Raw genomic sequence first — 23468 nt, forward strand, 5'->3', positions numbered from 1 at the left:
GACGTGTTCAGTTCCACGTGTGCAAGGGGAATAAGTTTCTGAGCCACCTTGCACACATGCAGCATTACTGCTGTACAAGGTGGCTGTGAAACATACAAACGCCTGGGGGAGGGGGGACAAGTTCCCTTCAATTTCAGTTCTTGTGTCTGCGTGGCTGTTGCAGGACACGATGCCGGCTACCCAGCAGGGGAACATCTGGCGGTGCTGAACCCCACTGACACATTGGCGAGGTGTTTGGCTCTGTGCAGCCAGCACTTCTGGGCCCCAACTGGCGGTGTTAGGGCCCAGGGTCAGCAGGAGGAGTAGAGAGAGCGGAGTGTAGGCCGAAGCCTGCACTGGCGGCAGCTTTAGGTCTGTTGTGTCTGCGTGGCTGTTGCAGGACACGTTGCCGGCTACACAGCAGGGGTACAGCTGGCGTTGCTGAACCCCACTGACACATTGGCTGGTGTTTTTCTCTGTGCAGCTAGCACATCTGGGCGCCAACTGGCGGTGTTAGAGCCCAGGGTCAGCAGGAGGAGCATAGTGTAGGCCGAAGCCTGCACTGGAGCAAGTTGAAAGGGAACCCTTAAACCCCCCCCCCCCAGGGGTTTGTAGCTGAAAGAGCCATATTGTACAGCACTAATGCTGGAAAAGGTAAACTTAGCTCTTTTAGTTATGGTCCTTGCAAACGCTGAACTTGACACTTATGAAATGTGTCCCCTCACACCGTTAAACCGTCCGGTCGAAGGGACTTTCCTTTGTTATGTGACGCAGCACAGCTGTCATTCTTACCCGCTTGGCGCCGTGCGCCGCCTCCTCAGCGTTGTTTGAATCTGTCCCGAAGCCTGCGCTGTTATGTTAGCCCTTGTCCATGCACACATTTAGCGCTGCCCATCTTCTGACATCATTTGGTGTCAGGCTGGCTGCGCCTGTGTATCTGCGCTGGCCAAGATCCCGCCTCGCTGTGTCATCTAATGTAATCACTCTGCGGACCTGTGATCCATGGGCATGCGCAGTGCATATCCTTGCCTCTCACTCCCCTCCTTCCATTGTCTTCAGACTGTGCGGTGTCACGGCCGTGGCATGCTATTAGGGATCAGCTGACGGCGCACAGTCTGAAGAAGGCTGAGGGAGATGAGAGAGAGGCGGAGGTTAAGATATGCACTGCGCATGTCCATGGATCACAGGCCCGCAGTGGGATTAAATCAGAAGACACTACGAGGCGGGATCTCGTCCAGCGCGGCCGCACAGGCGCAGCCAGCCTGACACCAAATGATGTCAGAAGATGGGCAGCGCAAAATGTGTGCATGGACAAGGGCTAACATAAAAGCGCAGGCTCCGGGACAGATTCAAACAACGCTGAGGAGGCGGCGCACGGCGCCAAGGGGGTAAGAATGACAGCTGTGCTGCGTCACATGACAAAGGAAAGTCCCTCCGACCGGACGGTTTAACGGTGTGAGGGGACACATTTCATAAGTGTCAAGTTCAGCGTGTGCAAGGAGCACCACAAAAAGAGCCACTTTTTCCTTTTGCATCATTATTACTGCTGCACAAAGTGGCTCTTTCAGTAACAAACGCCTTGGGGGGGACAGGTTCCCTTAAATTTAAGTTGTTGTGCCTGCGTGGCGGTCGCATGACACGTTGCCGTATACACAGCAGGGGAGCAGCAGGCATTACTGAACCCCACTAACACATTGGCGAGGTGTTTGGCTCTGTGCGAACAGCACTTCTGGACAACAACTAGCGGTGTTGTAGCCCAGGGACAGCAGGAGGAGGAGGTGTAGGAGAGAGGAGGGATTGCCACACACACAGCTGGGGAACAGCTGACGTTACTGAACCCCAATAACAGAGGAGTGACTGTTGACTGTGCGGACAGCACTTCTGGACAGCAACTAGCGGTGTTGGAGCCCAGGGACAGCAGGAGGAGGAGGTGGAGGAGAGAGGAGGGATTGCCACACACACAGCTGGGGAACAGCTGACGTTACTGAACCCCAATAACAGAGGAGTGACTGTTGACTGTGCAGACAGCACTTCTGGACAGCAACTAGCGGTGTTGGAGCCCAAGGACAGCAGGAGGAGGAGGTGGAGGAGAGAGGAGGGATTGCCACACACACAGCTGGGGAACAGCTGACGTTACTGAACCCCAATAACAGAGGAGTGACTGTTGACTGTGCGGACAGCACTTCTGGACAGCAACTAGCCGTGTTGGAGCCCAGGGACAGCAGGAGGAGGAGGTGGAGAAGAGAGGAGGGATTGCCACACACACAGCTGGGGAACAGCTGATGTTACTGAACCCCAATAACAGAGGAGTGACTGTTGACTGTGCGGACAGCACTTCTGGACAGCAACTAGCGGTTTTGGAGCCCAGGGACAGCAGGAGGAGGAGGTGGAGGAGAGAGGAGGGATTGCCACACACACAGCTGGGGAACAGCTGACGTTACTGAACCCCAATAACAGAGGAGTGACTGTTGACTGTGCGGACAGCACTTCTGGACAGCAACTAGCGGTGTTGGAGCCCAGGGACAGCAGGAGGAGGAGGTGGAGGAGAGAGGAGGGATTGCCACACACACAGCTGGGGAACAGCTGACGTTACTGAACCCCAATAACAGAGGAGTGACTGTTGACTGTGCGGACAGCACTTCTGGACAGCAACTAGCAGTGTTGGAGCCCAGGGACAGCAGGAGGAGGAGGTGTAGGAGAGAGGAGGGATTGCCACACACACAGCTGGGGAACAGCTGACGTTACTGAACCCCAATAACAGAGGAGCGACTGTTGACTGTGCGTACAGCACTACCAGGCAACAACTAGCGGTGTTGGAGCCCAGGGACAGCAGGAGGAGGAGGTGGAGGAGATAGGAGGGATTGCCACACACACAGCTGGGGAACAGCTGACGTTACTGAACCCCAATAACAGAGGAGCGACTGTTGACTGTGCGTACAGCACTACCAGGCAACAACTAGCGGTGTTGGAGCCCAGGGACAGCAGGAGGAGCAGAGGAACACAGTGTAGGCCGAAGCCTGATTGGAGATAGTCAAAAGGGAACCTTTAACCCCCCCAAGGCGTTTGTAGCTGAAAGAGCCAGCTTATGCAGCACAAAGGATGCAAAAGGAAAAGGTGGCTCTTTTCATTATGCTCCTTGCAAACACAGAACGAAACACTTATAAAATGTGTCCCCTGATACCGTGAGACCGTCCCGGAGGTGGGACTTTCCTTCGTAATATGACGCAGCATAGCTGTCCTTCCTACCCCCTTGGCGCCGTGCCCCGGCTCCTCAGCGTTGTTTGATTCCGTCCCGTAGCCTGCACTGTTATGTTATCCCTTGGCCAGGCACACTTAGCGCTGCCCATGTTCTGACATCATTTGGTGTCAGGCTGGCTGCGCCTGTGCGGCCGCGCTGGCCGAGAGCCCGCCTCGCAGTGTCGTCTAATGTAATCCCACCGCGGGCCTGGGATCCGTGGCCATGCGCAGTGCATATCCTCGCCTCTCACTCCCCTCCCTACGGCTCCTTCAGACTGTGCGGCGTCACGGCCGTGGCATGCTATTAGGGATCAGCTGACGGCGCACAGTCTGAAGAAGGCGTAGGGAGATGAGTGAGAGGCGGAGGTTCAGATATGCACTGCGCATGTCCATGGATCTCAGGCCCCCAGTGGGATTAAATCAGAAGACACTGCGAGGTGGGCTCTCGGCCAGCGCGGCCGCACAGGCGCAGTCAGCCTGACACCAAATGATGTCAGAAGAGGGGCAGCGCTAAGTGTGCCTGGCCAAGGGATAACATAACGGCGCAGGCTCCGGGACGGAATCAAACAACGCTGAGGAGCCGGGGCACGGCGCCAAGGGGGTAGGAATGACAGCTGTGCTGCGTCATATTACGAAGGAAAGTCCCACCTCCGGGACGGTCTCACGGTATCAGGGGACACATTTTATAAGTGTTAAGTTCTGCGTGTGCAAGGAGCTAAACAAAAATAGCTACCTTTTCCTTGTGCAGCATTACTGCTGCACAAGGTGGCTCTTTCAGTAACAAACGCCTTGGGGGGGGGACAGGTTCCCTTACATTTCAGTTGTTGTGTCAGCGTGGCGGTCGCAGGACACATTGCCAGCTACACAGCTGGGGATCAGCTGACGTTACTGAAACCCAATAACACCTGGGTCGTATGTTTTGACTGTGCAGACGGCACTTCTGAACCTCAACTGGTGGTGTTGGAGCCCAGGAATTACAGTTCAGGTGGTAGAAAGATGAACACAACAGGAGACCTGGATACTGTAGACAGTCACCCAATTATTTAATCAGGAAGAGGAGTGGCAAATTCCTGCGAGATCCAGGCCTTGTTCATTTTCAGGAAAGTAAGCCGGTCAACGTTATCGGAGGATAGTCGCATGCGACGGTCAGTTAGTACACCACCTGCAGCACTAAAGACGCGTTCCAATAATACACTAGCCGCAGGGCAAGCCAGCACCTCCAATGCATACTGGCTTAGCTCTGGCCATGTATCCAGCTTTGAGACCCAAAACTTGAAAGGGGAAGAGCCGTCTGGGAGTACAGCAAGAGGGCAAGACATGTAGTCTGTCACCATCTGACGGAACCGTTGCCTCCTGCTGACTGGAGCCGTCTGTGATGTTGTAGACTTTTGTGGCGGGCACAAAAAACTGTGCCACAGTTGGGCCATACTGGTCTTGCCTTGGGCAGAGGCACTGCTTCTGCTCCCTCTTTGTGCAGAGCCTCCTCCACTGCCTGGACGCACTGAGCTGCTTTGTAATGCACTAGCAGCACTTCTCTCACTTGGAATGGAGAAGATGATGGAATTCACCAGTGTGTCTTGGTACTCCCGCATTTTTCGCTCCCGGTTCAACGGTGTGATGAGGCTTTCTACATTGTCCCGGTAGCGAGGATCGAGGAGGGTGAACACCCAATAATCAGACAAGTTGAGAATGTGGGCGATGCAGCGGTCGTTTCTCAGGCACTGCAGCATGTAATCCACCATGTGCTGCAGACTGACAACTGGCCAAGAAACGCTGTCCCCTGCTGGAGGCGTGATCTCTGCCCGCTCGTCATCACCCCACCCTCGCTGTACACACTGAGTACTGGACAATTGTGTAACTCCCTCCTCTGGACGGATGTCTTCCTCCTCCATTGACTCCTCCTCATCCTCCTCACAAAGTGTCCCCTGCCTACGCGTTTGTGAGGAACCACGTGGCGCTGACTGTCCAGAAGATGATGGAAATGGTGAATCCTCATCCTCCACCTCTTCCACAACATCATCCCTTAGCGCTTGCAGTGATTTTTCAAGCAGGCAGATAAGGGGGACAGTCATGCTGACTAGTGCATCATCTGCACTCGCCATCCGCGTGGAATAATCGAAGGGACGCAAAACCTGGCAGACGTCCTTCATAGTGCCCACTCTGTAGTTGTGAAGTCTGAACGGCGTGGAGTGCGACTTCTTTGCGCCTGATGCAGCTGGTACTCCATTACAGCTTGCTGCTGCTCACACAACTGCTCCAACATATGTAACGTGGAATTCCACCTGGTAGGTAGGTCACATATGATGCGATGTTCCGGCAGGCGGTGTCGGCGCTGCAGAGCCGCAGTGCGCGATTTTGCCGTGTTGGAACGCCGCAAGTGAGCACACTCTAGGCGGACCTTGTGCAGCAGTGCATCAAGATCCGGATAGTCCCTCAAAAAACTCTGCACGACCAAATTGAGCACGTGCCAGACATGGGATGTGAGTGAGGTTGCCGAGGCCCAGAGCTGCCACCAGATTTCGGCCATTATCACACACTACCATGCCTGGCTGGAGATTCGCTGGCACAAACCACACATCGCTCTCCTGCTTGATGGCATTCCAGAGCTCCTGCGCTGTGTGGCTTTGATTCCCCAAAGAAATTAATTTCAAGACGGCCTGTTGACGTTTGGCCACGGCTGTGCTCATGTCGGTCGTAACAGGTAAACGTTCATCACGGGTCCATGTGGAGGTGGACTGTGACGGCTCCTGCAGCGATGATTCTGAGGAACTGGTGTAAGAGGAGGAGTCAATGCGTACAGAATGGATTCCTGCAATCCTTGGAGTGGGCAGGACACGTCCTGCGCCACTCGCACGATCTGTACCCGGCTCAACGACATTAACCCAATGGGCAGTGAGGGAAAGGTATCGCCCCTGTCCATGTTGACTTGTCCACGCATCGGTGGTGAGGTGGACCTTGCTACTGACGGCATTCAGTAGCGCGTGTTTTATGTGTCCCTCCACATGCTTGTGCAGGGCAGGGACAGCTTGCCTGCTGAAGTAAAAGCGGCTGGGCACATTGTACTGTGGGACTGCCAATGACATCAAGTCATGGAAGCTGTCAGTCTCCACCAGCCTGAATGACAGCATTTCCAGTGACAGAAGTTTGGCAATGCCTGCAGTCAGAGCCTGTGCTCGTGGGTGGTTTGATGAGAAAGGCCGCCTTTTCTCCCATGCCTGTACTACCGATGGCTGTAGACTGGGCTGGGAGTGTGTGGATGACTGGGAAAGTGGTGCTGCTGGTGGAATTACAGTGGGTCTCTGGACAACAGGGCCAGAGGTTCTTCCACGGCGATCCTGGGAGGAAGCCGAACCAGCTGCGTGTGAGCTGGAGGAAGAGGCAACACGAGCTGAAGAAGTGGTAGCTGCCGCTGTTGGTTGGCCAAGCTCTTCAGTGTGTTTTTCTAACTCCACCGCGTGCCTGTTGCGCACATGTTTCCACATGTTGGAGGTATTGAGGTTGCTGACATTTCGACCTCTTTTGACTTTGTGATGACACACCTTGCATTTGACATAGCAAATGTCATCTGCAACTGTGTCAAAAAAGGGCCAGACACTGCAAGTCTTGGGAGCGCCCTTTTTGGCTTTTGGAACAGACATGCTCCTAACGGGTGCCAAAGTGGAGGCTACAGGCTGCGCAGTCTTCCCCCTCCCTCTACCTCTTTGGCCCGTTCTAGGAATCTCTTCCTCAGAGCTGCTCCCACCACCTTCCTGTCCCTCACGCCACGATGGGTCAAGGACCTCATCATCTACACTACCCTATGCCACCAACTGCTCCTCCTGGGTAGTCTCAGCAGCAGAGCACGCACCAGAAAGTGGCACCTGAGTGTCATCATCAGCGGATGCGGCCTGCGATGTGGTGACCGGAGACACTGGCCCACCCGCCTCTTCAGACTCAGAGAGAAAAAGCTGTTGGGCATCACTGCACCCTGCCTCTTCTTCCATTTCTCCAATGCTGCTTGGCTGGCCCCCTGTTTCCAAGCCAAGAGATTCAGAGAACAGAAGTAGAGATGGCTCCTGTCCTGGGCTCTCTGTCTGCCTGGCCAATTTGGCAGGTGGTGAAGAGACAGATGGCTGCTCTCCAGTGCTCTGTGTCTGTGAGGATGTGGCACTAATTGAAGTCGATGCGTTAGCTGCCATCCATCCGACAACGGCTTCAATTTGGTCTTCACGCAGCAGCGGTGTACGGCGCTCTGCGACAAAGCTGCGCATGAAAGACTGTTCCCTGGTGAAACTGGGTGCTGAGGAGTCACCGGTGCCTGCAGCAGGCACAGAATCCCCACGTCCTCTCCCTGCTCTGCGCCCACGCCCACGTGCCTTACTCCCTGCCTTCTTCATCTTGGTTGACTGATAAAGATAAGCAGAAAAGTACTAACGGCTTTGTGTGCTTATTCCTGAACAGCACCGAGTCCTAACAGGTATAGGAAACACTAATTTTCTAAAGTGTGGACTAGACTTTAATAAGTGCTAATGTGGCCTACAGAAATGTAAAGTGGTGTGTTTGGTGAACTTTATTATTTATTTATTTTTTGGGGGCTGAACTGACAACAGAGAGAGCTGCAGTCACACGGAGACCGTGCAGACAGCCGTAAACGGCGCTGCAAGGCCCAAAAACCCTCCTCTACTTTATCCTATGTAGTGTTTTTCCACAAGTTAGCTGGATACGGGTGGAAAGACACTAATAGGAATTTTTTGAAAAAATGTGCAGCAGCCTGCACTACTTGAAAAATTGATTTTACGGTATGACGCAGTGAACAACCCTGAGCTGGATACAACCAGGCTATGGCTGCTCACATACTACAGGGCGAGCTGCAGTCACACGGAGACCGTGCAGACAGCCGTAAACGGCGCTGCAAGGCCCAAAAAACCTCCTCTACTTTATCCTATGTAGTGTTTTTAGAACAAGTTAGCTGGATACGGGTGGAAAGACACTAATAGGAATTTTTTGAAAAAATGTGCAGCAGCCTGCACTACTTAAAACAAAAGGAAAATTGATTTTACGGTATGACGCAGTGAACAACCCTGAGCTAGATACAACCAGGCTATGGCTGCTCACAGACTACAGGGCGAGCTGCAGTCACACGGAGACCGTGCAGACAGCCGTAAACGGCGCTGCAAGGCCCAAAAAACCTCCTCTACTTTATCCTATGTAGTGTTTTTCCACAAGTTAGCTGGATACGGGTGGAAAGACAGTAATAGGAATTTTTTGAAAAAATGCGCAGCAGCCTGCACTACTTAAAACAAAAGGAAAATTGATTTTACGGTATGACGCAGTGAACAACCCTGAGCTGGATACAACCAGGCTATGGCTGCTCACAGACTACAGGGCGAGCTGCAGTCACACGGAGACCGTGCAGACAGCCGTAAACGGCGCTGCAAGGCCCAAAAAACCTCCGCTACTTTATCCTATGTAGTGTTTTTCCACAAGTTAGCTGGATACGGGTGGAAAGTCACTAATAGGAATTATTAGAAAAAATGAGCAGCAGACTACACTACTTGAAAAAAAAAAAAAAAAGAACAGTATGAGGCAATGAACCACCTTCCCTGAACTGAATACAACCAGCTATGGATGGCCTATGGCTGCACACAGACTAGAGAGTGGGCTGCACTCACACACACACACACAGACCTTGCAGATCGCTGTGAAAACAGCGCTGCAAGGCAAAAGCAAGGTGATTAGTAGGTGAACACAGCGGTTGCTAAATTAGCCTTGGAAAAGCACAAAGAAGCAAATCGCTATCTCTAAACTGGCCCTCAGTCAGCAAACAGCGTCCTGTCACTAACTGAATTCACAGCAGAGTGAGCGAAAAATGGCGCCAGCGACTTTTAAACTGCATCATGACATCATTTCAGCAGCCAATCACAGCCTTGCCAGTAGTTTCATGCCCTCCATGCTGAACAGGATGTGCCCACACTTGGAATCATTCTCATTGGCTGATTTCGTGCAAATTTGTGCAGTTTGAATCCTGGGAACTTCCGATTCCGGTATCCGATACGCGGCAAGTATCGGATCTCGGTATCAGAATTCCGACACCGCTAAGTATCGGCCGATACCCGATACTTGCGGTATCGGAATGCTCAACACTACACGTAAGGCATAGTCATCACCTGAGAACCAGTGTCCAGCAAAGCGTTCATGGGGATACCATCAACCACTACAGGAAGGACTGGTTGCCCTCCAACGTATTTGGCTCTCCAATGTTGCGGGCCTGATCGTCCTACTCCTGGGGGTTGGCCCTTTGCCCCAGGGGTTGCTCGTTTAAAGGACAGTACCTTGCAAGGTGGCCCACCTGATGACAGTGGCGGCAGATGGGTCGTCCGTCCTGATGGAAGCGATCGTTGTCCCGGCCTCTGGTCGGAGGAGTCCTCCTCCGTCGTATCCAAGGGACATCCTCTGGTCTGGAGGCCAGCTGGATCTTCTCCTTGGGGGCCTCCTGTAGGGACTGCACCATCCGGGCCAGGGCAGCAACACTCTTGGTCAGCTCCTGCATCTGGAGGCGGAGTCCTGCAGGGGAGTCCTCCTCTAGGCTCTGGGCATCGGCCTCGGCGGCGACTGGGGCCTCTGACGCCACCTCCTGGTGGTATGTGAGAGCGGGACGCCTGGGTGGTATTGCGCGGCTGGGTTGTCGCTCCTGCAGTGCCTGGATAGCTTTATCCTTGAATTGCGCAAAAGTCAAGTCTGGATTCTGCATGGCCAGGAAGTGTAATTGGCCCCTTTGGTGACTGCACAGGAACCCCTCAATGAACCGCTCTTTCAGGAGTTTATCCTCATCTTGCATGGTGCCGGGGTCACTCTGCTTAATGGCCCGCAGCGCCTCCTGGAGATTTAGGGCATTGTCCCGTAAGCTATCCTGCGGCCTCTGTTTGCATCCATAGAAAGTCAATTTAATTTCTGTAGCAGTATGGGTATCGAAGGTGGCTTTAAGCTTTGCAAAAACCTGCTGTGCAGTTCCCTTATCCGCGGCGGGCCAGGACTTCACTTCTCTCAGAGCCGCCCCAAAGAGTTGGCCGATTATCATATGAACCTTCTGAGGCTCTGTCAGGGGATAGAACTCAAGCAGGCTGCAGATCCTTTCTTTAAAGTCAGTGAACGCATGCGACTCCCCGGAGTATCGTGGGAGCCAGGCTGCTCCGGGCAGGTACGGCATAGAGAAGGGCATTATGGCCTTTGTGGTAGCGGCAGTGTCCGACTGGTTGATGGGGGCAGCAGGTTCTGCGGCACTTGGTGGTGGTATTAGGGCCGCGGCTACATCCGTTGCGGGGACCGGAGCTGCCCCCGTGTCCACGGCTGCGACCGCCGCCTCTGCTCCTCCCGACTCGGACATGGCTGTCCCTTCCTCCCACTAACCTGCTGGACCAGGTCGGGGTTCCTCTTCCGGGGTTGGCGCTTTGCCGCGTTTTCTCGTTCCGCGCTTCTTTTGACCAGTTCCGCCCACGAAACTAAGGCTCCTCCCTCCGTGCGCGGCGATGGCGAATTGTGGCGGGAACTCTGGGCGGCAATAGCAATGCACAGTCTTTGCAATAAGTCACAGTCCAAGCACAATAAATCACAGTTCCAAGGCACACATGACCTGATTCTTCAGGCTTAAGTAGATCCTGTTCGTGACGCCAAAATTGCAGTGCCCCCACTGCCGCAGGGCCGAGGGGTACCCGGTACCGGGCCTGTGAGTCTCTGCTCTGGGGTTGTCACGGTGGCTAGACCCGGTCCGTGACCCTGCTGAGGGGCGCCCAATGAAAGGTGTAGGTATGGTGACGATGTTATGGTGCGGTGCAGGTCGTAGTAAATAACGAGGACACCAGGTTGCAGTCTCTTTACCTCTTTCTTTACTGAAGGTTTGGAGGTGCCCAATCCAGAGCACTGTTAACCGGGCTGGCTGAGACCGGCCAGTCCAACGGCACATCCGGAGTTCCCTTTTCAGGTGGGAATCAGTGTCTACCTTCTAGCGCCCGTGTGTTGTAGTCCTTCCTTGCTGAACACCCCAGGATAGTCCTCACAACTTATTCTGTCTGTCTCTGATGTTCGTTCTCTCCGTCCCCCAGATGATATGGCTAGGACGCACCCGTATGACGGGGTAGGCCTGGAGTTCTTCCGGGACTCTAGAGTCGCCCCTCTCCCACAGCTGCCTCCGTTGTCTGCTTAGGTGTTTAAGTGAGACAGCCAACCTATAGTTGGCTGCCCTGCCGTGGTTTGAAGTAATACTTAAAGTCTCTTACTTTCTCGGCGTTCCGGCCACCGACTGTTTGCGCCTCAGAAGGATGTTGCCTCGGTCTTACAGCACAACTCCTTCTGGTCCTATTGCCTCTTTGCTGTATTCCTGCTTTTCTCACTCAGCACAATAAACCTCGCTTCTTGTCCTTTCTTAGGAATCTGTCAGGATCCCATCCCTGACAGGTCCTCTCTCTCGCTCTTCCCAGTTACTTCTCTCTCTCTTCCTGTCCAACCCCCAGTTTTACCAGAGTGTGAGGAGTGGCCTACTAGATAGAACCACCCCCCCGGTGGCTGGAGTGTGAAGTGTAGTGTGAGTGTTACCTGATCAGGTGAACTCCTTTAGTGCAGTCAGACGTAACATGACTCCCCTTAGCGGCAGAGCGACATTACTGCAACAACCAGGACTCTGGGGCACTGCACTCTCAGGCTGGCTAGCAGCTGTAAATCATGCAGCTGCGTCAACAAAAACTAAATCTCCGAGCACTTACAAATACTCGGAGACCCCCCGAGCATGCTCAGGAAATCTCGAGCAACGAGTATACTCGCTCATCACTATTGTTCATTTTAGATGCCGCAATTCACAGCTCAATCATGGGGCACATTACTCAAACTAATGTATGCCAATAATGCTCATGATTTCGGTCAAAAGATCTGCCATCAGCAGTAAAATGGAGAACAAATGGTACAGCAGTACAGAGTTCTGCTCTTTTCGGCAGTACCAGACACAATGAATGGAGCAAAAGTTCACCATGTACACATCTCCACTAGGGTTGAGCGACTTTGACTTTTTTAGGGTTGAGTCATGTTTCGCGAAACCCGACTTTTTGAAAAGTGGAGTCGGGCGAAATTGGCCGATTACTGCGAAAAGTCGAGGATCGGCCGGAACACGAAACCCTATGCACGTCAATGGGGAAAATTATTATTTTTTTTTTTTTTTTTTCTCTCTCTCTCTCTCCCCTCCGTCCCAGCACAGAAAATCTCGTGTTACACATTGCAAATCCCTACTGCGCACAAGCAATAAAATGATGATAGGCGTGCACGCCCCTAACCCCTATGTCATCACTCTGCCCACGCTCCTTCATTGGCTGAAAAAATGGCACTAAGCGCGTCATACGAAACGCGACTTTGGCGCAAAGATCGCGTACCGCATGGCCGACCCCACACAGGGATCGGGTCGGGTTTCATGAGACGCCGACTTTGCCAAAAGTGCGGGAAGCCGCCGGCGGGGGACGTGACAGACACCGGAATGTAAGTATGTAGTGTTTTGGGGTTTTTTTACATTTACAATGGTAACCAGGGTAAATATCGGGTTACTAAGCGCCGCCCTTCGCTTAGTAACCCGATGTTTACCCTGGTTACAAGCGAACACATCGCTGGATCGGTGTCACACACACACCAATCCAGAGATGACAGCGGGTGATCCAGCGACGAAATAAAGTTCTGGACTTCTAGCTCCGACCAACGATATCACAGCGGGATCCTGATCCCTGCTGAGTGTCAAACACAATGAGATCGCTATCCAGAACGCTGCAACGTCACGGATCGCTGTCGTTCTCGTTGGAAAGTTGCTCAGTGTGACGGTACCTTAAGGCTCCCTGATAGCTGCATTGCTGTTTGTACGCCGCTGTGCAAACCAACTGCTTTTTAAAAGCAAAAATCCTATTGCTCCTTTCTGCACAGTTATCTTGTTTATTTGTCTACACTTTTGTGTGCAGCAGTCCTTTTTGTTGCTGCCATACTTGTCCTGAGATCATTGTAGGGAGATTGAAATTGTACTACAGTCCTTGGATTTTTTCTGATATCTTCCAGCCACTTTCTGCCACTTACATTGTGTTGTGTTACACACTGGGCCTGAGCTGTGGTTCTGTCTCCCCCCCAAAAAAGGGAGATTCAGATTGTCACAAAGTGGATATACCTCAGTCCTCTTAGTTTGTCGTGTATCAGCCAGCCACTTGCTACCACTCACATTGCGTTGTAAAATACACTGGGCCTGAGTTTGGGTTCAGTCTCCCCACAAAAAAAGTGAGATTCAAATTCTCACAAAGTGGATATACCTCAGTCCTCTTAGTTTCTCTTGTATCAGCCAGTCACTTGCTGCCACTCACATTGCGTTGTAAAATACACTGGGCCTGAGTTTGGGTTCAGTCTCCCCCCAAAAAAAGTGAGATTCAAATTCTCACAAAGTGAATATACCTCTGTCCTCTTAGTTTCTCGTGTATCAGCCAGCCACTTGCTGCCACTCACATTGCGTTGTAAAATACACTGGGCCTGAGTTTGGGTTCAGTCTCCCCACAAAAAAAGTGAGATTCAAATTCTCACAAAGTGGCTATACCTCAGTCCTCTTAGTTTCTCGTGTATCAGCCAGTCACTTGCTGCCACTCACATTGCGTTGTAAAATACACTGGGCCTGAGTTGTGGTTCAGTCTCCCCCCAAAAAAGTGAGATTCAAATTCTCACAAAGTGGATATACCTCAGTCCTCTTAGTTTCTCGTGTATCAGCCAGTCACTTGCTGCCACTCACATTGCGTTGTAAAATACACTGGGCCTGAGTTGTGGTTCAGTCTCCCCCCAAAAAAGTGAGATTCAAATTCTCACAAAGTGGATATACCTCAGTCCTCTTAGTTTCTCGTGTATCAGCCAGCCACGTTCTGCCACTTACATTGTGTAGTGTAATACACTGGGCCTGAGTTTTAGTGCAGTCTTCCCCCCAAAAAAGGGAGATTTAAATTCTCAACAAGTTTATATACACCTTCTACCTTGTTTTACAGTACCATATAACGGTTGTTATTTTGGTTACATTTTCCCAAAAATGAGGAAGTCTGATGGAAGAGGCCGTGGGCGGTCGTTGCCAGCTGGTAATGATGGTGGTGGTGGTGGTGGAGCATCTGGTGGTAGTGGGAAAAGCAAAATAGCACCTAAGGGTACCGTTACACAAAACGATTTACCAACGATCACGACCAGCGATACGACCTGGCCGTGATCGTTGGTAAGTCGTTGTGTGGTCGCTGGGGAGTTGTCGCACAGACAGCTCTCCAGCGACCAACGAAGCCGAAGTCCCCGGGTAACCAGGGTAAACATCGGGTTACTAAGCGCAGGGCCGCGCTTAGTAACCCGATGTTTACCCTGGTTACCATCGTAAATGTAAAAAAAAAAAAAAAACGTACATACTCACATTCCGGTGTCTGTCAGGTCCCCTGCCGTCCGCTTCCCGCACTGACTGAGTGCCGGACGTAAAGTGAAAGCAGAGCACAGCGGTGACGTCACCGCTGTGCTGTGCTTTTACTTTCCGGCCGGCAGTCAGTCAGTGCGGGAAGCAGACGGCTAGGGACCTGACGGACACCGGAATGTGAGTATGTATGGTTTTTTTTTTTTTACATTTACGATGGTAACCAGGGTAAACATCGGGTTACTAAGCGCGGCCCTGCGCTTAGTAACCCGATGTTTACCCTGGTTACAAGTGAACACATCGCTGGATCGGTGTCACACACACCGATGCAGCGATGACAGCGGGAGATCCAGCGACGAAATAAAGTTCCAAACGATCTGCTACGACGTACGATTCTCAGCAGGGTCCCTGATCGCTGCTGCGTGTCAGACACAGCGATATCGTATGGATATCGCTGGAACGTCACGGATCGTGCCGTCGTAGCGACAAAAGTGCCACTATGAGACGGTACCCTAAGTTTCGAGGTGTTGAGCCAGCCTCATCGTCTGGCTACACAAGGCCTCAAAGGCTCCCTTATCTAGGAGTAGGAAAACCGCTTTTAAAGCCGGAGCAGCAGGAAAACGTTTTGGCTTTCCTTGCTGACTCAGCCTTCAGCTCTTTCGCCTCCTCTTCCGAAAGTTCCAAATATAAAAGCAGCGAGTCGTCAGTGGATGCTCCTGGTCAGGAACAAGATGTTTCCTTGTGTCCTTCACCCAAACCAAAAGTGAAGGATGCGTCAGGCGACACTACAGATTACTCCATGGAGCTCTTTACACATACCGTGCCCGGGTTAGAAAGGGAAATTGTTAACTGCCCATTACAAGATGAATCGGACATGGAGTGCACTGATGCACAGCCACAGCTAGATTATTATGCTGTTCCATTGACTCAGATCACTACATTGCCCTCGCAGTGTACTGAGCCAGAATCTGACCCTGATGAGACTATGGTGCCCCGTCCCGAACGCTATAGCACCTTACACGGTGACACAGAGGAAGGTGCACATGACATTGAAGAGGAGGTGATAGATGACCCAGTTGTTGGCCCAGATTGGCAGCCATTGGGGGAAGAGGGTGCCGCTGCCAGTAGCTCAGAAGCGGAGGAGGATGATCCATAGCAGCCTTCTACATCGCAACAGCTGTCATCTGGCAGGCCCGTATCAGGCCAAAAACATTTGTCAAAAACAAAAACAGTTTTAGGACAGCATGGCCATTCAGTGAAAGTAGCACAGCGTGCAATGCCTGAAAATGTTATCCATAGTAGGAAGAGTGCAGTGTGGCAATTTTTTAACCAAGATCCGAATGATCAGTCAAAAGTTATCTGTAAGAAATGCTCAAAGACCTTTAGCAGAGGGAAGAATCTCCAAAATTTAAATACAACGTGCATGCGTAGACATTTAACCAGCATGCACTTGCAAGCCTGGACTAACTACCAAATGTCCCGTACCGTTGGGGCACCCGCTCAGAATGAAGGTAATCAGCAACTCTACATTGCTTCCCTCACTGTAAGCCCACCGGTTAGGACACCACCGGAAGCAAATGTGGAGGTATCGTCGCAAGGCCAAAGCAGTCAGGGAATCACAGGGTTCTTGGTAGGAAACACTGTATGTAGGCCAACATCAAGAATACCATCACCAACCCTCTCTCAATCTGCCATGTCCACCACCACCCCCCGCTAGTTCCACCAAATGCAGCTCTCCAGTCCAGCTCACCCTACAAGAGACTCTCGTTAGGAAAAGGAAGTACTCATCCTCTCATCCGTGTACACAGGGTTTGAACGCCCACATTGCTAGACTAATCTCATTAGAGATGATGCCCTACCGGTTGGTTGAAAGTGAAGCTTTCAAAGCCCTGATGTCCTACGCAGTACCACGCTATGACCTACCCAGTCGACACTACTTTGCGAGAAAAGCCATCCCAGCCCTCCACCAGCATGTCAAAGACCGCATTGTCCATGCACTGAGGCAATCAGTCAGTAGAAAGGTGCACCTCACAACAGATGCATGGACCAGTAGGCATGGCCAGGGACGTTACGTGTCCATCACGGCGCACTGGGTTAATGTGGTGGATGCAGGGTCCACAGGGGACAGTCATAGTGGGACAGTTCTGCCTAGCCCACGGTCTAGGAAACAGTTTGCTGTTCGCGTTCGCCACCCCTCCTCCTCCTCCTCCAGAAGAGAAAGCTCATCCACAGAGCGCAGTCGCATGATCACTCCATCCGCAGCTGCCAGTGTTGCACACGAGGTGTCCCATTATGGAACAGATAGTGGTAAGCGTCAGCAGGCTGTGTTGGAAATGAAGGGTTTGGGCAACAACAGACACACTGCGGAAGTACTGGCCGAGTACTTGCAGCAAGAAACTCAGTCATGGCTGGGCAGTGTACATCTTGAGGCAGGCAAGGTAGTCAGTGATAACGGAAGGAATTTTATGGCTGCCATAGCCCTTTCAGAACTGAAACACATACCTTGCCTGGCTCACACCTTGAACCTGGTGGTGCAGTGCTTCCTGAAAAATTATCTGGGGTTACCATCCCTGCTCCTGAAGGTGCGAAGACTTTGCTCGCACATCCGCCGGTCGCCCGTACACTCCAGCCGTATGCTGAACCATCAGTGATCGCTGAATCTTCCCCAACACCGCCTAATAATCGACGTTGCAACAAGGTGGAACTCCACACTGCACATGGTTCAGAGGCTGTGCGAATAGAGGCGTGCTGTAATTTATTTGTGGGAGGATACACATACACGGGCAGGCACTTGGATGGCAGACATGGAGTTGTCTGGTGTGCAGTGGTCGAAGCTACAAGACCTCTGTCAAGTCCTTCAGTGTTTTGAGGCATGCACACGGCTGGTAAGTGCAGACGACGCCATCATAAGCATGAGCATCCCACTAATGCGTCTGCTGATGCAAAGTTTGACGCACATTAAGGAGCAGGCGTCTGCAGCCGAGGAGGAGAGAAGCCTTGATGACAGTCAGCCATTGTCTGCTCAGGGAACTCTCCTGGACGAGGTGGCGGACGAAGAGGAGGAGGAGGAGGAGGATGACGGGGATGAATATTTATGGGAGGAGGATGCTTCTCAGGGGGCAATAGAAACTGGTGGCGTTGCAAGGTCAGGTACAGGGTTTTTGCGGGACACAAGTGATGTTGATTTGCAAGAAAGTGCTCCTCAACCCAGCACAAGCAGTGAATTGACACCTGGAACATTGGCCCACATGGCTGAGAATGCCTTGCGTATCCTAAAAAGGGACCGCCGCATTATCAAAATGATGACCGATGACGATTACTGGTTGGCCTGCCTCCTGGATCCACGATATAAAGGAAAATTACAAAATATCATGCCACATGAGAACCTTGAGCAAATATTGGCTACCAAACAAGCAACTCTTGTAGACCGTTTGGTTCAGGCATTCCCAGCACACAGAGGCGGTGATGGTTCTCACACGAGCTGTAGGGGGCAACATGGCAGAGGTGTTAGAGGTGCACAAATATGAAGTGGCATTGGACAGAGGGGTTTTGTGACCAGGTTGTGGAGTGATTTCGCAATGACCACAGACACGACAGGTACTGCTGCATCGATTCAAAGTGACAGGAGACAGCATTTGTCCAGTATGGTTACGAATTATTTTTCCTCCCTTATCGATGTTCTCCCTCACAGGTCATTCCCCTTTGATTATTGGGCATCTAAAATAGACACCTGGCCTGAATTGGCAGAATATGCATTACAGGAGCTCACTTGCCCAGCTGCTAGTGTGCTATCAGAAAGAGTCTTCAGTGCTGTTGGTTCAATACTGACCAAAAAAAGGACACGTCTAGCTACCCGAAATGTTGATGATCTAACCTTCATTAAAATGAACCAATCATGGATTTCAAATTATTTTGCCCCACCTTCCCCTGCTGACACGTAGCTTGCCTGAAAAATGTCTTGCTTTTGGCCTCCTCTTACTGACTGCTCCAATTCCTCCATTTGCAGCTGCTGAATGTCCACCATAGACCATTTTTATACCTCCCTAAATGGGCTGACTCCCCCCACAGGGCCGTGGTCACCACTTGGCGCAAGCACCCGTGCGAGTGCCGTTTGCCTGGACAGGTGGGTGTGCCCACTCTTGGGCGACGGCACTGGCACAGGGTCCCTCATAGTACAATGAAGTGTCTCTGACGGTGGTGGTGCACAACCAACGTCAGACACACCGTCGTAATATGAGGGGCCCTGTGCCAGTACCGCCGCCCACGAGAGAGTGTTCCCCCCTAGCTCGAACAGTGCTCTACCACTTGCTAAACTTACCTCTCCCTGCTCCACCACTGTGTAGTCTGTGCAGTTAAATCCTTCAATGGCACTGCCAATACAAATTTGTTGAAATGATAGATGATAGTAAAAATATACAGGGGCCCTGGCCTCCATTGAGACCAGTTAATACTTTGCGCCAACTACCACTGTCTGCTACTCAGCAGAGGAGCCCACCCCTGTACCTAGCTATGCCACCTGTTTATTTAGGAACATTTTTTTGGCAGACATTTAGCCTACTTACTTATTTGGGCCTAGTACCTGTGTCTGCGCCAGTCCTTACAGTTCTCCTACACTGAACAAAGCTATGCCGCCTGTGTACTCCTGTTACTAATTTTGAACTGCATTTAGCCTACTTTTTTATTTTAGGCCTACTACCTGTGTCTGTCTGTGCAAGTCCTCACAGTTGTCCTCCACAGGACAAAGCTATGCCGCCTGTGTACTCCTGTTACCAATTTTGAACTGCATTTAGCCCACTTACTTATTTGGGCCTACTCACTGTGTCAGCCACTCTCTACAATTGTCCTCCGCTGAACCAAGCAATGCCGCCTGGTTATTCCTGTTACCAATTTTGTACTGCATTTAGCCTACTTTTTTATTTTGGGCCTACTACCTGTGTCTGTCTGTGCCAGTCCTTACAGTTGTCCTCCACAGAACAAAGCTATGCCGCCTGTGCACTCCTGTTACCAATTTTGAACTGCATTTAGCCCACTTACTTATTTGGGCCTACTCACTGTGTCAGCCACTCTCTACAATTGTCCTCCGCTGAACCAAGCAATGCCGCCTGGTTATTCCTGTTACCAATTTTGTACTGCATTTAGCCTACTTTTTTATTTTGGGCCTACTACCTGTGTCTGTCTGCGCCAGTCCTTACAGTTGTCCTCCACTGAACAAAGCTATGCCGCCTGGTTATTCCTGTTACCAATTTTGAACTGCATTTAGCCTACTTTTTATTTTAGGCCTTCTACCTGTGTCTGTCTGTGCCAGTCCTTACAGTTGTCCTCCACAGATCAAAGCTATGCCGCCTGTGTACTCCTGTTACCAATTTTGAACTGCATATAGCCTACTTACTTATTTGGGCCTAGTAACTGTGTCAGCCAGTCCTTACAGTTGTCCTCCACTGAACAAAGCTATGCCGCCTGTGTACTCCTGTTATCAATTTTGAACTGCATTTAGCCCACTTATTTGGGCCTACTCACTGTGTCAGCCACTCCTTACAATTGTCCTCTGCTAAACCAAGCAATGCCGCCTGGTTATTCCTGTTACCAATTTTGAACTGCATTTAGCCCACTTACTTATTTGGGCCTACACACTGTGTCAGCCACTCCTTACAATTGTCCTCCGGTGAACCAAGCAATGCCGCCTGGTTATTCCTGTTACCAATTTTGAACTGCATTTGGCCTATGTTTTTAATTTTAGGCCTACTACCTGTGTCTGTCTGCGCCAGTCCTTACAGTTGTGCTACACAGAACAAAGCTATGCTGCCTGTGTACTCCTGTTACCAATTTTGAACTGCATTTAGCCCACTTACTTATTTGGGCCTACTCACTGTGTCAGCCACTTCTTACAATTGTCCTCCGCTGAACAAAACTATGCCGCCTGTGTACTCCTGTTACCAATTTTGAACTGCATTTAGCCTACTTTTTTATTTTAGGCCTACTATTGTGTCTGTCTGCGCCAGTCCTTACAGTTGTCCTCCACTGAAGAAAGCTATGCTGCCTGTGTACTCCTGTTACCAATTTTTAACTGCTTTTAGCCTACTTTTTTATTTTGGGCCTATATCTGTGTTTCCTCCTCATCCTGCCCATTGCCCAGCCACTGCTAGATGAGACTGCTGACCCAGACCACTACATTCCCCTTGCACTCTACACAGCCAGAATCTGACCCTGTTGAAAGTCAGGGTCCCCTTCAGGCATACTATACCACCTTACACGGGGACAAAGAGGAAGGTGCAGATGAAAGTGCAGGTTCCTTCATCAGGTGGGGGGGCATACTCGTTGGCACTGGCACAGGGCCCCTCATTAGGGTTGAGCAAAACGGATCGGACAATTTAAAAAATCGCTGACTTTCGGCAAAGTCGGGTTTCGTGAAACCTGACACGATCCCAGTGTGGGATCGGCCATGCTGTCAGCGATCTACGCGCCAAAGTCGCGTTTCGTATGACGCTTCAGCGCCATTTCTCAGCCAATGAAGGAGGACGCAGAGTGTGGGCAGCGTGATGACATAGGTCTCGGTCCCCGCCATCTTAGAGAAGGGCATGACAGTGATTGGCTTGCTTTCTGCGGCGTCACGGGCTATAAAGGGGCGTGCACGCCGACCGCCATCTTACTTCTGCCGATCTGAGCATAGGGAGAGGTTGCTGCAGCTTCGTCAGAAGAAGGGATATTGTTAGGGAGGAAAGATTAACCCCCAGACCGCTTGTGCTGTAGCGATTTCCACTGTACAACACCACCTTTTCTTTGCAGGGACAGTGCAGGCTAGATTTTTGTGCATCAGCTCTGTAGCTTATAAGGCTCCGATAGCTGCATTGCTGTTTGTACGCCGCTGTGCAAACCAACTGCTTTTTTAAAAGCAAAAATCCTGTTGCTCCTTTCTGCACAGTTCTATTGTTTATTTGTCCACACTTTTGTGTGCAGCAGTCCTTTTTATTGCTGGCTGCCATACTTTTCCTGAGATCATTGTAGGTAGATTGTTATTGTAGTACAGTCCCTTTTTATATATATATATATATATATATATATATATATATATTTGCCAGCCCCTTTCTGCCACTTATACTGTGTAGTGTAATACAGTGGGCCTGATTTTTGCCGTAGTCTCCCACACATAAAAAGGGAGATTTAAATTGCTGCTAAGTGCATCTGCGTCAGTTCTGTTTGTCGTATATCTGCCAGCCCCATTCTGCCACTTACACTGTGTAGTGTAATACAGTGGGCCTGATTTTTGCAGTAGTCTCCCACACATAAAAAGGGAGATTTAAATTGCCGCTAAGTGCATCTGCGTCAGTTCTGTTTGTCGTATATCTGCCAGCCCCTTTCTGCCACTTACACTGCGTAGTGTAATACAGTGGGCCTGATTTTTGCAGTAGTCTCCCACACATAAAAAGGGAGATTTAAATTGCCGCTAAGTGCATCTGCGTCAGTTCTGTTTGTCCTATATCTGCCAGCCCCTTTCTGCCATGTACACTGTGTAGTGTAATACAGTGGGCCTGATTTTTGCAGTAGTCTCCCACACATAAAAAGGGAGATTTATTTTGCCACTAAGTGCATCTGCGTCAGTTCTGTTTGTCGTATATCTGCCAGCCCCTTTCTGCCACGTACACTGTGTAGTGTAATACAGTGGGCCTGATTTTTGCAGTAGTCTCCCACACATAAAAAGGGAGATTTAAATTGCCGCTAAGTACATCTGCGTCAGTTCTGTTTGTCGTATATCTGCCAGCCCCTTTCTGCCACTTATACTGTGTAGTGTAATACAGTGGGCCTGATTTTTGCAGTAGTGTCCCACACATAAAAAGGAGATTTAAATTGCCGCCAAGTGCTTCTGCGTCAGTTCTGTTTGTCGTATATCTGCCAGCCCATTTCTGCCACGTACACTGTGTTGTGTAGTACAGTGGGCCTGATTTTTGCAGTAGTCTCCCACACATAAAAAGGGAGATTTAATTGCCGCTAAGTGCATCTGTGTCAGTTCTTTTTGTCACATATCTGCCAGCCCCTTTCTGCCACTTATACTGTGTAGTGTAATACAGTGGGCCTGATTTTTGCAGTAGTCTCCCACACATAAAAAGGGAGATGTAAATTGCTGCTAAGTGCATCTGTGTCAGTTCTGTTTGTCGTATATCTGCCAGCCCCTTTCTGCCATGTACACTGTGTAGTGTAATACAGTGGGCCTGATTTTTGCAGTAGTCTCCCACACATAATAAGGGAGATTTAAATTGCCGCTAAGTGCATCTGTGTCAGTTCTGTTTGTCGTATATCTGCCAACCCCTTTCTGCCACGTACACTGTGTAGTGTAATACAGTGGGCCTGATTTTTGCAGTAGTCTCCCACTCGTAAAAAGGGAGATTTAAATTCTCAACAAGTTTACATACATGTTCTACCTTGTTTTACAGTACCATATAACGGTTGTTAGTTTGGTTACATTTTCCCAAGAATGAGGAAGTCTGATGGAAAAGGCCGTGGGCGGTCATTGCCAGCTGTTAATGATCATAGTGGTGGTGGTGGTGGAGCATCTTGTGGTAGTGGGAAAAGCAAAATAGCACCTAAGGCTCGAGTAGTTGAGCCAGCGTCATCATCTGGCTACACAAGGCCTCGAAGGCTCCCTTTTCTGGGAGTAGGAAAACCGCTTTTAAAGCCGGAGCAGCAGGAAAAGTTTTGGCTTTCCTTGCTGACTCAGCCTCTAGCTCTTTCGCCTCCTCTTCTGAAAGTTCCAAAAGTTAAAAGCAGCGAGTCGTCAGTGGATGCTCCCGGTCAGGAACAAGTCGCTTCCTTGTGTCCTTCACCCAAAGCAAAAGTGAAGGATGCG

Source organism: Ranitomeya variabilis, chromosome 1, assembly GCF_051348905.1.
Source record: "Ranitomeya variabilis isolate aRanVar5 chromosome 1, aRanVar5.hap1, whole genome shotgun sequence".
Lineage (NCBI taxonomy): Eukaryota > Metazoa > Chordata > Amphibia > Anura > Dendrobatidae > Ranitomeya > Ranitomeya variabilis.